At 44.6% G+C, this 12030-nt stretch overlaps 1 long non-coding RNA gene across 1 annotated transcript; it reads right to left on the bottom strand.

The window, feature by feature from the left end:
• Positions 1 to 6840: 6840 nt before the first annotated feature.
• Positions 6841 to 11779, bottom strand: LOC142028757 (uncharacterized). Its single transcript, XR_012649684.1, has 3 exons — positions 11640 to 11779; positions 11427 to 11529; positions 6841 to 7115 (listed from the first exon to the last, which is right to left on the bottom strand). It is a non-coding gene; the product is annotated as an uncharacterized LOC142028757 (long non-coding RNA).
• Positions 11780 to 12030: the final 251 nt, after the last annotated feature.

Here is a 12030-nt window from a genome sequence, read left to right as displayed (position 1 = left end):
TGCAAATTATTGGCATGCAAGACCACGAGGGGCTGCTTTGCTGTGTTGCCCGTTGCGTCAAGGGGAATTGAATATTTATAAAGAAGACTTCAAATGGGCCATGCACTGTATTCCTCCCACACATGTGCAATTCCCATGCGGCAGAGGGGCCCTGCTGAAAGAAAAAAAAACACTAGCGTGCAGCCACAACACACACGTGGACTGCCCCAGAAGCCATGCAGCCTTCGTGGAAAGAAAGTGAGGAGGGCTAGGGGGAAGGGGTTGGTCCCCTCCTCCAAACACCCCATTTCAGCCACACGGGATGCATGATTTGATTTTTAAGAGAGAAATGATAAGAGTGGAAAGGCAGAACTGGCGATGGGAACTCCACTTCTCTCTTGAATACCGGGGGAGGACAGCAAACAGATAAAGTCCCTGATAGGGATCCTTCACTGACACAAAATATGCCATGTGGAGCGAAGGCTTATGCTGTATGCAAAACTAATTATCAGTTACCTTCTAGATTAAGGAACGACTCGAGCATCTGTTTCACCCTCTTTAAAATAGCCTGACGGGTTTGAAAACATCATCCCTTGGGTCTGGAGGCTCGCCGAGGAGGTGCTGGGGTGCCCAGGAGAGACCATCCCCTCCGCAAAATGTTTCCAGGCTGCCGGTGAGCTGGCAGGGCGAAGCAGGAGGTGCCCTCTCTTCTCCCCGGCGGTGTTTGCACAAGCACATTGTTGCACCTCGCTGCGAAGGCTGCCGAACAAAAATTAACACGGAAATGCTGTATGAACAAGTATCGATCGGGAGCATGGCAAGTCTGAGCGGGGTGAGCTCAGTAATAGGTGGAGCAGAGCCCATGGCACTGAGCTGAACCTCTCCAGCTGCATGGGGGAGGTAGGTTATATATACATATATTTACATATATGCATGCATTCTGCAAGATGACCAGCTCCTTCAGCTCTCCCTAGCATAGGCGCTGCTGCACAAGGCCAAATCCTAGCTACCGCTCGGAAAGATGCTGAGCCCCTCTTGTTCCTACTGAGATCCCAGCCCCGGGTCAGGCTGCAGCATCAGTCAGGGCAGAGCGGTCGCAGCCCTCAGCAGCAATTTGAGACCTTCTCTGTCAGCAGATAAGGCTGAGGATAGTCCAGGACATGGCTTGGCTCCCAGCGTGTTATCTCCCGTTGCTTGCTAGGTGAGGATATCACCCAGTCGCTGGGGATCTGGCTCAAGATCTGCAGACTTGGACTCAGCTCCGGCTCTGCCACAGCCTTCCCGTACGACCTTGGGCCAGCTGCTTAGGTTTCCTCCATACCTGTTTCCCATCTGTTAGAAAATGAGTGGGTATATTAAAGGGTTCTTGTGAAGATAAGTAAACTGTGAGGCTATTATTAGCTATTACACTGATAGGGCCCAAATGTTCCTATTTTCTGTAACAGCTCAAGAACTTAAGCAGGCAGAAAAAGGCTTCGGGAAAATAAAGGATTGCCTTTCTGGGGTCTCCTCTCAAAGGAGGGAGGTGTGTCTTCCTTTAGAGCCAGCTCTTCATGCATTTTATGAAATTGCAATGCCCACATTTTCCCTAACAGCCTTTGTTCCAGCCCATGAAATGGCCCCAATAGCCTTTGGCTCATGGAAACCTTCCAGTGTGCTTAATATTACCTGCAATGCCTATATTAATCACAACACGCAGGTGCCAGAGCCACCGGAGGGAAGGAGGAGGGAGAGGCCAGGTAATTTATCGCTATACAGCCCCAGCATGAGCGGTTGCATTAGTCCAAAAATTACTTTGCTTTCTGGTTCCCAAAGTTCTTGGGAGTACAAAAACGGAGAGGGGGTTATCTGTGAATCATCTGTCATCTCTAAAGCTTTTGGCTACAACCTTTTCATGACTCGTGGAAAAAGAATTATAAATAAAGTGTGGGGGTGGGGGAAGTGACTAATTGAGTGCAATAATTAAACGCAGCTCCCAAAAAAGCTAAGCATGTTTCTTCAGCCATCAGCACCCTGACTGAGGGGTGAGAATGCCTCCAGGATTTGCCAGGGCTTGGTTACTGCAGAGCCCTAGTATAAGGGGCAGCAGCATCTGGCAGGATGCAACAGAGCGTGTTTTCATGTAACACAGTCGATGCATGGGCAAAATACTGTTTTTTGATATGCACAGGCCTGGGCAACGGAGCTGAAGCAGGCAATTAGCTCTTGTTGTTGGCCGTTTGGGGGGAGCTGAAATAAAGGAGTGTTGAGTGCTGCGAGGAAATGTAGGGCAAGGACTAATACCGGCAGGCGAAGTCAGAGCGTTATGCATTCACCTGGGCCACCAGATTCGCAGGCAAGGCTGCCAGCTTCCCCCAGACATGCGAAGGCACTAAATAAAACTGGTATCCAGCTTGGAAAACTTCTGCTCCAGCAAATAATACTTGCAGGATAAAATACCGGCATCAATATATCCCACGTGCCAAATGAAACCATTTGTATCCACTTGTTCCCTCTCTGGTTCAATTAATAAAGGCAACTGAAGAAATAGCGAGCACATTTCCTTTCAGAAATCTCCCCAAACTTAGTGACATTTGGAATCACACAAGACAGCTGCACCGTGAGATAAGTTAAATGATGTATTCAGAAATGGCTCGGTTCAGAAGGTTGCATCTTTCATAGGAGCCTGGCGTCGAAATCTGTGTTGTGTTCTTCAAATGTGGAATAACTCTTCTTCCCAGTTTACATATATTGATGAATACACTTGAAAGATGGCCGGATTTCTGTATAGTACAGTGCTTTCTTTTCCTGACACATGGATCCATCTGCCAACATCACAGACCTAATTAGTACTCTCTTATTTCTATTCACCGGCTAGTAAGCATGTGGCATCTTTCCACAAGCCTATAAATCCTCACTCTACGCAGACATATACCATATTGCGATGGGTGGGTTATAACCTCAGTGAAACTGGCAGTTGCAGTTGCCTTTCCATTGAGGCTTAATGTCATGATAGCCAAAACAAGAGAGGCCATCACTCAAAACACAGGCTGGCACAGCAACGCTAGGGTTGTGGTTCCGAGTTTCCCAGCCCTGAGGTACCATGTCCCCGACCCCTAAGAGCCACACACACTGCTCCTGGGTCAATACAATCGTCTATAGGGCCATCGTTGAAACTGCATTTGTGTAACGGTCCAAAAAAAATCCAGCATAGAGGCTTGTTCATAAAGGCAGATGTGATTTGTGCAGTTTAATATAATATCACAAATGCAAGAGCTAGGAGAAAGAAATGGCAGGGACGCGATGAGCTCTGGAGACCCAGCTCTGAGAAAGGAGAATTAGGAAATCCCTTAAATAAAACAGAAAGAGGATAAAGGCATATCTGCCTTCATTTCTCCTCCAAGCAGAACAACATGCATCCCCTCCCAAATCTGGCCAGCCCCGCAGGTCAAAAATATTGTGTGAATATGCACTAGAGGTTATTGTTCTTCCCATGCTGGGGAGAGTTATTTGGAAGCCTCCTGCTGGTGTTAAATTAAATTACCCATATAAATAGCACCGGAGGTGACGGACAGTAGATCCCACTGGTTTGCATGCAGGCTGCTCAGTAATGGGCTGAAAGGTAGAGCTATTGTAACATGCCCTAAAAGGCACCTATTTAAGTTAGATCTCATCAAACTTCCACCTGGTCTAAGTTACTTTACAGACCTCTCCCTGCAATGATATCCAACTTCTGCTGTGCAAGAGCCAAGCCTACCAAATACCTCAGGAGTTAGTAGCAAAGTGCCTTAATTACTTACGGTGTTATTTTGGGGTTTCCACTAATTTTGCTAAAAACATCCATTTGAGTGTCTATATTCAAATTTCTAACATTTTAAAATAGTGCTTCTTATGGGGAAAAAAAAAAAGCCTGCTTGACAATGACTCTCTTTTTCTTTCTTTTTTCTTAAATATCCTTCCTACTTTGCAAGAGTACTCCCTGCTGCTCCTTTTTAGGATTAAAACAAGAAGTTAAAACAAGTGAAAGAATGAATTTTCCCCAGGGAAGCTAACAAAATTCATATCCCATCAAGCTAACCAGCAAGCAGCATCTCAGGGACCAGTGATGCCAGATATGTACATATGATGTAAAATGCTTGAAATGTATCGTGAGGAATATATATAGTGTTCGTGTTGCTAGAAAAATAGCAACAGCAAAAGGCTTGGTGGTTTTATGTTCTGTCAGGGGTATGAGTGTCATTACTGGATGGGTACCCACCAAATAAAGGTGCTGATAGGACGAGAGGAAAATTGGAGGATTATTTTTTAAAAACAGAATCTCTCTAAGCCAAATTAACCCCTGACATAAGCCTACTGAAGTTGATGCTGCTACTGGGCAAACAGTTAACCTGGCTCTTCTGCTTTGTTTTCCACTTATTTTAGAGGAGTCAGACCGTTTTTACATTGCTGGCCAAAAGAGAGTGTGTGAGGATTAATAGTCAATTCAAGGCTGTAAAGTGCTGCATTGCTGTGAAGTATTTAATTTAGATCCTTTTTGTGTTTCTGGGGACGTAGCCTAAGCTGTCTGTAAGAAAAAATGTAAGGTGCAGCCCAGAACTTGCAGCAATGTAAAAAATTAGCAAAAAAAACCCCAACCCAAAGACAAGAAAATGAAACAACAACAAAAACCTATCAGAGAGTGTGAAATTCACCTGGATCCCTCCTAAGGGGTTTGCACATTTGTGTGATTAGAGTCTTATTTATAGGAAAATCTTGTCACTTCTCCTCACACTCTGTGGGGCTGTAAAACACATCACTGCTGCTCTCAGTTTTTGGAAGAGCTGCTGAAAACAGGAGAACGTGTGCAGGAGGGACAAAAGCTGTCGTTCAGGAGGGTCCCCCAGCCCGAGGTCCTGCCTCTGCGCAGGCACGGGCTGGGGGTTTTAATCATAGTGAGATGCCGACGTCCATGTGCCAAGGGATTGCACGAGGGGCACTTTGCTGGAACAACACAAGCCAAAACGCTTTTGGATGCCACTCCAGAGGCTTTGCCCACTGTCATGGGAGGGAGCTGGTAAACGAGGACACTCTCATTTTGCCTCTGGCCATGGTTTGCAGTGCCAAAGCACTGCAGAGGGGCCAGGGAAGCATCCCCTTTCTCACCTAAAGGGTCCTGAATAATGCACAAGAGCAGGATTTCCTCCTGACACCAACCTGTAAGAAAACAGCTGGCATTAAAATAAACAAGCAAGCAAACAAACAAACAAAGGCTCCATTAAAACCTGACATCCTCATAACAGGACCTTGTTCAGATGTCAACTTAAAAATCTCAATGATCTCTGAAGGAGTTATAAAATCTAGTAATTGCAATTGCTGCAACCAGTGATTTCCCAAGCACTTTGTGTGCTGCTCGGGTACAAGTGGTTGCATGAATAAACGGGAGAGCGAGGGAGAACCAGAGGGAGTGGGAGAAGAGGTAAAGAGGGAAAATGAAAGAGAAGAGCCTAGGTCTGTGCTGGCAATCTTCCTGCTCATCTAAATGGATGTTTGATTTCTGAGCATACCACAACGCGGCATTGACAGATCCATTTCTCTCGCAGGGCTGTCCAGTTTGATACATTTCAGGTTGCCAGTGCTATACCGTGAAACCTCACCCAACTCATTTTCCCCTGCAGGAGCTCCTCAGGCAGAAAAGGGGATATTTCTTTTTCCAGTTGTCACAGGGATGTGTTGGGCAGCTAATATATATAAATTAAAAAAAAAAAAAAAAGGCATGCAGAAAACAGCGGAGCCCTGAACCAAAGATAAAAGCCTAAACAAGTGCACTGAAGTGTAAGGTTAAACGGAGAGGGAAAAGCCATTAGGGACAGTAGAGCTTTGGAAAAGAGTAGAAATAATTCTTAAGGAGAAAGGGATGGTGAAGTATATCTTAAAGACAAAGAAACAGAAGTCAGAAAAACATGGAGAGCTACTGTTGGAGCTCAAGACAGTACAAATTACTTTCCCTGGTCAAAATTTACTCTGGCTGAGATCTCTGGTTCTGAAATAAGATGGTTTTCCTGATTGTATACTCCCTTGCAAGGCCTGGCTTCCTGAACACAAACAGAAGTGACGATGTCACCGCAAAAATAATAAAACAGTAATCGTTTTGTTGGCTTGTCACATATTACAGCTAATTATTTAATTACTCTAATTTAAAGTTTTACTAGATTCAGCATCAAAGCATAAAAATCTAGTGATTGCAGTGTCAGAAAGGAATAATATAATTAACGTATTTAGTAGTAACATATTAAACTGTTGATTGCACCGCATTAATCGGCAGAGATGATATGATACATGGGAAGCTATATGAAATACATGTCAGTACGGGCCTGTGTTGTCTTCTTCCCCGTGCCATCACCTACACACCTGTGGGGTGGGAGGTGCAGGTGTGGGGGAGAGAGGCAGACCCATTTCTGCTGCAAGTGTGTGCGGAGGCAAGCTGCGGATGAGCTGACAGCATCGCCACAGAGGCACACGCCAAGCACAAGGCTTTGCACCATCTCCACAAACAGACCCAAAGCACAGATGACAAATTTGGGGACATGTCTGGCTGCCATGCACCATGAAGGCTCTTTGCTCCAGGGATGTGCTGGAATGGCTCCTGAAGCTGCTCAGATTTACACAGACCTGAGCCCACCCACCTCAGCTTCACACTGTTTCTCCCACATAGACACATACCCCAGATGGAAGCATTTAAATGAATCAAGGTCTAATTCCCTGAGTTATCCACAACACACCAAATCAGAAGCAGTTGGGTAGTCACATTCTTGAAGCCATAGGCCCTTTATTTTGATAGTGCCCTCCAAAATTGGCTTGCTGGGCACCCGGCAATTAAAAGTAGAGAAATTCTTTCCGCCTGACATAACGTAATAACTTTTTTTTTTTTTTTTTTCCCTCCACTGCTCCAGAGCCAGCCAGCCAACAGAGGGAGCACAAATTCCTGAGCAGCAGTACATGCCTGGACTCTGCGATCCCCTTGGCTGTGTTCGATTGCTGATCGTGCTGGCACACAAACCAGGAGGCAGCCAAAGGCTCCAGCCTTGGACAAATAATGTGCTCTGAACTCCCTTCCCCTGCGACAGGACACGGAGCAGCTCAGCTCTTCGCAGGACCCTACTCCAAATAAGAGCCGTGATCTGAAAATAGGAAAATAAAGCAAGACATCAGCAAAGAAAAGGCCACACTGGAAAGAAAGGATGCAAAACAGTGAGAGAGGATAGGGGTTTATGTTTTTAAGCTTAAGCTCTTCTACAAAATAATTCCCTGATCACAAAGGGAAAGACAGCAAGATGGAAAAGTTATTAGGTGAAACACACAGGCAAAAAACCAGACACACATGTCTAATAATTACAAATTACACTAATCCATTTTTTCAGATTAATTTCTGTCTGAAAAGAAACACTATATATTCCTTTTTCTCCCTCAGTAAGCACAGTGGCCTGCTTGCCTTTCTTTTGAGACAAGTCATGTTCTCCAGCATCATGCAAATACCTGCCCACAGTAGAAATGCTCCCTGCACCACTCTGGTTTCCAGACCTACATCTATCCAAAGGCAGTTTGCCCTCCAGCCACCCCTGGGATAGTTAAGTAAGTGTTTTTTATGGTAGAGTTGTTTCTTTTTCTCAGCTGAAAATGCCATTGTACTATAGCTTTATCTAAAAAATACCTAAAAGCTATAGATTATTGGTAGTATTCACAGACACAGCCAGGTTTGAACTTCTCAGTGTGCTGCTTCTTAGAGACAATTCAGTGCCTGGGCTGTGATGCTGAGAGCTGAATTAACTTTGCAGGTTTCACAACAGCAAGTCAGACATGCATGTGGACAGCAGAAGGGCACATCTAGTTGATCCTAGCTGCTAAATTCAAGACTGCCCCAGCTGTGTGTGACTTCTGAGCCACGCATAAATGAGGCATTGTTGCAAGACTAGCACAAACTGTATTCTTCAAATTAAAAGAAATCATTTACTTAGGTTTTTTTCTCCCAAAATAACAGAATTTGAATATATTATTTGAAAAAATACATTTTCGTTTTCCACCTCACTGCGTCCAATGATTGTGGTGTGATTATTAAACACTTCATAAATAATAATGTGACATTTTCAGATTGTGCGTCTGATTAAGCAGCCATTCTTCTCTCCCTGACTGCGACCATGGACAGATGAGATTGCTGCAGACGCGGCAATCTTTGTGGCTCCTTCCCTGGGGATCAGGGATCAGAAGTTGCCCCTGTAACCCAATTAAATCCAAGAGGATATGAGCTGCTTACTTCGGGCCAGCTCCAAAACTCATGATTGTCGATGGGGAATCTTGACATGAACTTCTCTGAACTGCAGATCTGACCCATGAACACTGCTTGATGCATCTTCTAGGGAGGATATTTTACACAGTGAGTCACTTTCTCTGCAGCGGGTAATGATTTTACCCAATTATGGTTTAGTATTAGGAAGCCTGCTCTAGGAGCAAACAAGCAGTTCCAGATGAAGACAGAACTAAATCCAGGTAACTGAAATATAAGAGAAGACAAGTTTCATCTAGAAGTAAAAAAAGTGAACCTGAGAGATAAATATTCTCTTAATGAGGGATCAGAGTCCTTTGAGGATCAACACATTGCAGAGACCCTCCTCAAAAAGTTTGCTGCACCTTTTTCACAGCAAAAAAACATTTAGTAAAGTTATTTATTAAATGAAGACCCAAAATCCAGTGGCATTTATCTCTTGGTTCCAGTGCCTGTGATGCAGCTGTGCCTCTCAGAGCTGTCATATAGAGTAGCGCAGATGTCAGTGAAAGGGACAATCTCCTAACCCAAATTCTCTCTTGCCTAGTATAGCATTTGGATGAGTTAATCCCAGTCGGAAAACCCAAATGCTTTCTTTTTTTCTGAGCACAATCACCATTTCAGAAAAATGACCAAAGAAAGCAGGCCCTTTCCGTAAACCCTCCCAACCATCTGTCTGGATATTACTGACCTTTAATATTATGCAGGCGGGAGGTGGAAAGGACAGGATAAGGGGGGGGGGGGGAGGTGTGGAAAAATGTCATTGCTGTAACAATGGCTTATTGCATTTGGATAATCTCGCTTCTTGTACCACTGCTAACATGGTAATCTTTCTCCACCTACTGTATGTCAATAATGCAATAACCTCGCTCTCCCCCTGCATCAATAACACAACAGCCGCTCTCCGCTTTCAGCAGCACTGATGAATTCTAGAATTGCAACAGCTCAGATGGTCCATGCTAGCTTGTCCCTGCCTCCCACCCTCATTACATTTTAATTTCACTTTAAAGACAGTTGCTATCAGCATTGTTTGGCTACAGCTTCTGCAAAATAAGATCAGGCTGTATGTGAACTCAGGAGGTTCCTCGGCTCAGCACAGGTGCCAGGATATTTTCTACCAGTGTCGTTTCTTTGTATATTCTCAGTTGAAAAATTAAGGCAAGATTTGCCAAAGACTTAACTGGCCAACAGCTCAATGCATCCTCCAAAGGAGCTGCTCTAAGCTCAGCACTTCTGCATATCTGTTACTTATGCTTCAGTGTATGGATGGCAGGTCAGATTCTCACTGTCCCCATTGCAGCCTTCAGATCTATGCCAATTACACTTATACCAGTCCACCAGTTATTGATTAATCAGTGTTAGTTTAAAGCAAAAACATACCCAAGTGCTCTCCACAGACATATTAAGCAAATTATGGTTAAAAAACCTGATATAATAACAACAGCTGAAAAATAGTTAAAGCCAAGTGATGTGAAAAGTTGGAAAAAAAATATCTGAAAGCATAATCAAATAAGCTTAATATCAGAGAGCATATGGTAAAAAGATTTTGTAAGAGAATCCTTAATACTACAGTGGGCCTCACACACTGATTAATATCACCTCCTCTGTATAGTCTAGCATGGATGGATTCAAGAAGAAGCTGATAATTTTCAGAAATGCTGCTCCTTGTAATGATAGAAGATGAGGTTTTGTGAGTTATGTTGAGAATTATTGGCAAAGGTTAGGTGATTTCCCACTGGTGCTAGAGGGAAAACATTGCTTGCAAATTACCAGCATTTGTCAGTACTAATATCACATCCCCCAGCCACCTAAACTGTCAACATTAATAGGTGTCTTTACAGCAAAAAGGGGTGATGATAGTCAAACTTGATCAGACCTTGAAATGAGAAGAGGAACATGATACAGAGAATAAAGAAATGGAAATGTGCTTGCAGTGCCTCTTGCCTTAGTTCCCAACATCCCACCCATAGCTGTGTGGGTGGCACTGCTTACCACGCTCTGCCAATTATCACATTTGCTTCCCTGTTCGCTCTCCTTCCCATCTCTCTTTCATTCGCTGGGTAGATTTCGTTAAGCCTCTTCCATCCTCTCTCTTTCCAGTGACTGCTCTGTTTTAACCTATCTATCATTAGCACAGTGTTTCTTTTTCTGAGAAGCAAACGCAAGATGCAAGATGCTAATGCCAGAGGCAAATGCAAGATACTTTCCCAAGAAAAAAAAAAAAGCAAGATGAAAGGCAGGAAAGGTTTTCTGGTGGTACTGCCAGGCCTTGGTCATTCTCCTACCAATCCCCTGTAGAGCCTTTGGGCAAGCAGCACCTCAGATCCCACTGACAGGGAGCCCATAGCACTGCTCCCCACGAGGGACATTAGAGACAAGGGTCCTTGCCAGGCTTCTAGTAACTCCACTCCCACTTGGGCACCGCAGCAGCAACATCTTACCCCCTACTTAAACCTTGAAAGCTTTCAGTATTATTTAGATTGCAAGGTTTGGGTGAGTCTGGGGAACAGTCCAACATGCAACCTTGTTTACCTGGTCTGGGAGTGCAGAATCTCCTCAGACAAAAACAATACAGACAGGTCTACACTCCTGGCAGGATAGTAATCATCACGGGTGTTCATCAATTAATTAGTGTTTTGCTGAAGAGTTGCTAAGGTATTTTCCCTCCCCGCTTTCCCTCTGTACACGTCATGCTAAAGGACCTGCCATCCACTTCTCCAGCACTTGAAATTCAGCTCTAGTCACCTGTCTTTGTTTCAAGCAGGCAAAACAAACCATGACTTCACTCCCTACATCTTCATCTTTCAGGCTGCACAGCCCATGCAACTGGGGACATAGATCAGCTTTGTCCATAAGTTAACGCACAGTCTGATGTCTAGTTTGGTACCCCTACGAAGGAGAGCATATAAAATACAGACATCTGCTCTCCTGAGCCTTTCAGCACCAGAGGTAACATTAATTTAGGTCGGCCACAACCAGAGATAAAAATCATTTCCATTCGACTCCTCCTTCTGTCAAACTGAATAAAATATAGTTCACTTATTCACCTCGCCTGGCCCCTTGGTGATTAACATTAGCAAATGCAATCAGCCCGTGGCCACGTCGCCACTCTACATTAATGCAAAACTGGGGGAGGGCCTCGTCTACTATCAGCACAAAAAAAGAGCCTTACCTTTTAATGTGCTCATTCTTCACATGGCCACTAGTGATAAAAGGAGCTGTCAAAACAGATGGACAGGCCAGCCTAGGCAGAGATAGGAGATTTCTGCTGATTTCTATGGGAAAGAGAAAAAAAGCATGCAGTGAGCACTATGCACATCCTCAGCAGTTACCGCTCATGGAGCAACCGAGGCTCTGGCAAGGCCTTGGAGGGTCATAAGCTTACCTATCCTAACTCCATTTTTGTGTGTGCTACTGCAGTCTCGTCTGCTGCCACCCCCTCCCTGCTGCAACACGGCTGCTCTCTCTGGAGCACGGGCTGAGTTTCCCAAGCTGGTCGCACTGCAGATCCTGTCGAAGAGTACAGCACTTGGAAAGAGGCACAGAAAAGGGTCACTGCTGGCACATGGTGTCCAGGAATGCTGCTAAATATTGCAGTCTGGCTCACTTGCATGCCCCATCATCAGCCAAAGCTACTTTTCCTGGAGGCAGGATTATTAGTACCTCAGGCTAGTATTTTTAGCAGTTCTTCCCACTGTTGCAGATGGCTAATACATCATGAAGTGCAGAATCGAAGGCCCAGACTCATTTCCCCCTCTACTCACTAGCAGTTAAGG

This window comes from Buteo buteo, chromosome 2 (assembly GCF_964188355.1).
Source record: "Buteo buteo chromosome 2, bButBut1.hap1.1, whole genome shotgun sequence".
In the NCBI taxonomy this organism is placed as follows: Eukaryota; Metazoa; Chordata; class Aves; order Accipitriformes; family Accipitridae; genus Buteo; species Buteo buteo.
The sequence above is the reverse complement of the archived record's forward strand: the minus strand, read 5'-3'. Positions and strand labels throughout refer to the sequence as shown.